Source organism: Chiloscyllium plagiosum, chromosome 13 (assembly GCF_004010195.1).
Source record: "Chiloscyllium plagiosum isolate BGI_BamShark_2017 chromosome 13, ASM401019v2, whole genome shotgun sequence".
Classification (NCBI taxonomy): Eukaryota; Metazoa; Chordata; class Chondrichthyes; order Orectolobiformes; family Hemiscylliidae; genus Chiloscyllium; species Chiloscyllium plagiosum.
In genome coordinates, this window is record NC_057722.1 from 80,269,595 (window position 1) to 80,274,955 (window position 5,361).

Sequence of the window (5,361 nt, forward strand, 5' to 3'; positions counted from 1 at the left end):
GTTACTCGGGTAATGAAGGAGGAGGCTGTGAGAGTGAGTTATACAGAAACTGGGGACGAGGAAGCAGCACCAACCAACTCAATAACCAGAATACACCTCACTAACCATAACACCGTGTAAATAACCAGGATACAGCTTCACTAACCATCAACACTGTATAAATAACCAGGATACACCTTCACTAACCATAAACACCGTGTAAATAACCAGGATACACCTCACTAACCATATACACCGTGTAAATAACCAGGATACACCTCACTAACCATAACACCGTGTAAATAACCATGATACAGCTTCACGAACCATCAACACTGTATAAATAACCAGGATACACCTTCACTAATCATAAACACCGTGTAAATAACCAGGATACACCTCACTAACCATAAATACCGTGTAAATAACCAGGATACAGCTTCACTAACCATATACACCATGTAAATAACCAGGATACACCTCACTAACCATAACACAGTGTAAATAACCAGGATACAGCTTCACTAATCATCAAGACTGTATAAATAACCAGGATACACCTTCACTAATCGTAAACACTGTGTAAATAACCAGGATACAGCTTCACTAACTGCAACATTGTGTAAATAACCAGAATACAGCTTCACTAACCATAAACACTGTAAATAACGAGGATACAGCTTCACTAACTGTAACATTGTGTAAATAACCAGAATACAGCTTCACTAACCATAAACACTGTAAATAACGAGGATACAGCTTCACTAACTGTAACACTGTGTAAATAACCAGGGTACAGCTTCACTAACAATTACAATGTGTAAATAACCAAAATACTGCTTAATTAACAATAACACTGTAAATAGGATACCGACTAAATAACTATAACATTGTCTCAATAACTCCAGCTCTGTCTAAACTATAAAACTGTAAATAACTAGGAAGACTGTGCAAGTAAGCATAGTGCTGTCTACAGTAACTATACTGTACCACCTACTTGTGGAACGTTTCAGAGAACACCTCTGGGACACCCGAACCAACCAACCCAACCACCCTGTAGCCCAACACTTTAACTCTCCCTTCCACTCCACCAAGGACATGCAGGTCCTTGGACTCCTCCATCACCAGACCATGGCAACACGACCAAAGTCCCTCCTCCCTGCCTTTTATCTTAGCCTGCTGGACACACTTTCCTCATTCCTGAAGAAGGGCTTATGCCCGAAATGTCGATTCTCCTGTTCCTTGGATGCTGCCTGACCTGCTGCGCTTTTCCAGCAATACAGTTTCAGCTCTGATCTCCAGCATCTGCAGCCCTCACTTTCTCTCTACAGTAACTATAACCCTGTATATAGCCAAAACACTGTGTAAATAACTGGGCAGCAAGGTAATTCAGGAAAAATAATGATATTAACATTTTCAGTGTGGTACTTTATTGTGTTTTCAAGTAGTTGATTGAATTGTTGTGTTCAAGTCTGCTGTTAGGATTGTTTTCATTTTTATTTGTCATTGGGGTAACTTAAGAGCTTTCCCACTGTTAAAACTGTGTAATGGTTTGTGGGAAAGGAGATGGAGTTGTAAAGTCAACATAAGATTCACAGTTCAATGTCAGTGTCTGCGGAATGTTCAATTGGTGTCGTGTGTGAGCTTTGTAGCATATTGTGGCGGCGATGACTTTGGCCTTATTGAATTGTGCCTTGACGACTTTGGATGTCAGAGAAGTCTGTTAGTGCTGGTGCACTAAAATACTTGGGAGAGCTTTCAAAAGTTGATTTGGGGGTGGATATTTGCAGGTAATGGGACGGCTGAAAAATGGGAAGCTTTCGAAATGAGAAAGCGACAGTGCACAGACAGTATGTTTCTGTTAGGGTGCAGGGCTTGTAGGCGTAGGGGATGCTGGATAACTAGAGAAATTGAGGTTTTGGTTGAGAAAATGAAGGAAGCAGCTGTCAGGTAAATACAGCAGAGATCGAGTGAATCCCTAGAAGAGCATAAAGGCAGTAAGAGTATACTTGAGAGAACTCACGAGAGCAAAAGGGACATGAGACTGCTTTGGCAAATAGAGTTAAGGAGAATCCAAAGGAATTTTTTAGATATATTAAGGACAAAAGAGTAACTGGGGATTGAATAGGGTGCGTAAAGAGTATCAAGATAATTATGTGTGTAACAGTAGAAGATGGGGGCAATACTAAATGAATATTTTGCAACAGTGTTTACTGTGGAGAAGGATATGGAAGGTAAAAAATGTGGGAAAATAAATAACAACATCTTAAAAGATGTCCATATTACCTAGGAGGAGTTGCTGAATTTCTTAAAACACATAAAGGTGGATAAATCCCTGCGACCTGATCAGGTGTACCCTAGAATTCTGAGGGAAGCTAGGGAAGTGATTGCTGGGCCCCTTGCTGAGATATTTATCTCATTGATAGTCACAGGTGAGGTGCCGGAAGACTGGAGGTTGCTTAACGTGGTGCCACTATTTAAGAAAGGTAGTTAGGAAAAGCCAGGGAACTATAGACTGATGATCCTGACATTGGTGGTGGTCAAGTTGTTGGAAGGGATCCTGAGGAATAGGATTTACATATATTTGGAAAGGCAAAGACTGATTAGGAATAGTCAATAAGGTTTAGTGCATAGGAAATAGTGTCTCTCAAACTTGAGTTTTTTGAAGTAGTAACGAAAAGGATTGATGAAGGCAGAATGGTGGATGTGATCTGTATGGACTTCAGTAAGACGTTTGACAAGGTTCCTCATGGTAGACTGGTTAGCAAGGTTAGATCTCATGGAATACTGGGAGAACTAGCCGTTTGTATATAGAAGTGGGTCGAAGGTAGAAGTCCAAGAATGGTGGTGGAGGGTTGCTTTTCAAAATGGAGGCCAGTGACCAGTGGTATGCCACAAGGATCAGAACTGGATCCACAGCTTTTCGTCATTTATATACATGATTTGGATCTGAACATAGGAGGTATGGTTGGTAAGTTTGCGGATGACACCAAAATTCGAGGTGTAGTGGACAGTGAAGAAGGTTACCTTAGTGCAACAGGATTTTGATTAGATGGGTTGAGGAGTGGAAGATGGAGTTTAATTTAAATAAATGTGAGGTGCTGCATTTTGGAAAGGCAAATCAGGGCAGGGCTTATACATTTAGTATTAAGGTCCTGGGGAATGTTGCTAAACAAAGAGATCTTGGAGTGCAGGTTCATAGTTCCTTGAAAGTAGAGTCGCAGGTAGACAGGATATTGAAGGCGGCATTTGGTATGCTTATCTTTATTGGTCAGAGCATTGAGTATAGGAATTGGGAGATCATGTTGCGGCTGTACAGGACATTAGTTAGGCCACTTTTAGAAATATGCATTCAATTCTGTTCTTCCTATCGGAAAGATGTTGTGAAACGTGAAAGGGTTCAGAAAAGATTTACAAGGATGTTGCAAGTGTTGGAGGGTTTGAGCTATAGGGATAGTCTGGTAGTGTGGCCGAACGGTCTAAGGCGCTGGATTCAGGCTCCCGTCTCTAAGGAGGCGTGAGTTCGAATCCCGTCGCTGCCATTCCTGAGAGTCACAGGTTGCATTTCAGTGTGTTATTGAGAAACAAACTTGTAAGGAGCTGTCTTACAAGTTATCTGTAAGAATAATAGGGTGGTTATGGTAGGGGATTTTAATTTTCCAAACATCAATGGGACTGCCATAGTGTTAAAGGTTTAGATGGAGAGGAATTTGTTAAGTGTTAAGACAATTTTCTGATTCAGCATGTGGGTGTACCTACTAGAGAAGGTGCAAAACTTGACCTACTCTTGGGAAATAAGGCAGGGCAGGTGACTGAGGTGTCAGTGGGGGTGCACTTTGGGGCCAGTGACCATAATTCTAAATAATTTTAAAATAGTGATGGAAAAGGATAGACCAGATCTAAAAGTTGAAGTTCTAAATCAGAGAAAGGCCAATTTTGATGGTATTAGGCAAGAACTTTCGAAAGCTGATTGGAGGCAAATGTTCGCAGGTAAAGGGATGGCTAGAAAATGGGAAGCCTTCAGAAATGAGATAACAAAAATCCAGAGAAAGTATATTCCTGTCAGGGTGAAAGAGAAGGCTGGTAGGTATAGGGAATGCTGGATGACTAAAGAAATTGAGGGTTTGGTTAAGAAAAAGAAGGAAGCATATGTAAGTTAGAGACAGAATAGATCGAGTGAATTCTTAGAGTATAAAGAAAGTAGGAGTATACTTAAGAGGGAAATCAGGTGGGCAAAACGGGGACATGAGATAGCTTTGGCAAATAAAATTAAGGAGAATCCAAAGGGTTTTTACAAATATATTAAGGACAAAAGGGTAACTAGGGAGAGAATAGGGCCCCTCAAAGATCAGCAAGGCAGCCTTTGTGTGGAGCCACAGAAAATGGGGGAGATACTAAAATGAATATTTTGCATCAGTATTTACTGTGGAAAAGGATATGGAAGATATAGACTGTAGGGAAACAGATGGTGACATCTTGCAAAATGTCTGGATTACAGAGGAGGAAGCGCTGGGTGTCTTCAAACGGTTAAAAGTGGATAAATCCCCAGGACCTGATCAGGTGTATCTGAGAACTCTGTGGGAATCTAGAGAAGTGATTGCTGGGCCTCTTGCTGAGATATTTGTATCATCGATAGTTACAGGTAAGGTGCCGGAAGACTGGAGGTTGGCAAACGTGGTGCCACTGTTTAAGAAGGGCAGTAAAGACAAGCCAGGGAACTATAGACTGGTAAGCCTGACCTCAGTGGTGGGCAAGTTGTTGGAGGGAATCCTGAGGGACAGGATGTACATGTATTTGGAAAGGCAAGGACTGATTCGGGATAGTCAACGTGGCTTTGTGCATGGTAAATCATGTCTCACAAACTTGATTGAGTTTTTTGAAAAAGTAACAGAGAACATTGATGGGGGCAGAGCAGTAGATGTGATCTGTATGGACTTCAGTAAAGCGTTCGACAAGGTTCCACATGGGAGACTGATTAGCAAGGTTAGATCTAACGGAATACAGGAAGAACTGGCAATTTTGATACAGAACTGACTCAAAGGTAGAAGACAGAGGGTGGTGGTGGTGGAGGGTTGTTTTTCAGACTGGAGGCCTGTGACCAGTGGAGTGCTACAAGGATCTGTGCTGGGCCCTCTACTTTTTGTTATTTACATAAATGATTTGTATGCGAGCATAAGAGGTACATTTAGTAAGTTTGTAGATGATGCCAAAATTGGAGGTGTAGTGGACAATGAAGAGGGTTACCTCAGATTACAACAGGATGTGGACCAGGTGGGCCAATGGGCTGAGAAGTGGCAGATGGAGTTTAATTTAGATAAATGTGAGGTGCTGCATTTTGGGAAAGCAAATCTTAGCAGGACTTATACACTTAATGGTAAGGTC

At 41.5% G+C, this 5,361-nt stretch overlaps 1 protein-coding gene across 1 annotated transcript in view; it reads left to right on the forward strand.

The window, feature by feature from the left end:
- The first annotated feature begins 6 nt into the window (after nucleotides 1–6).
- The window catches only part of LOC122556233 (zinc finger protein 639-like), a 13,558-nt gene continuing 8,203 nt past the window's right edge, over nucleotides 7–5,361 (forward strand). The window contains exon 1 of the mRNA XM_043702832.1: nucleotides 7–33. The gene's annotated coding sequence lies outside the window, so the exon portion shown is untranslated. The remainder of the gene's footprint in view (nucleotides 34–5,361) is intronic.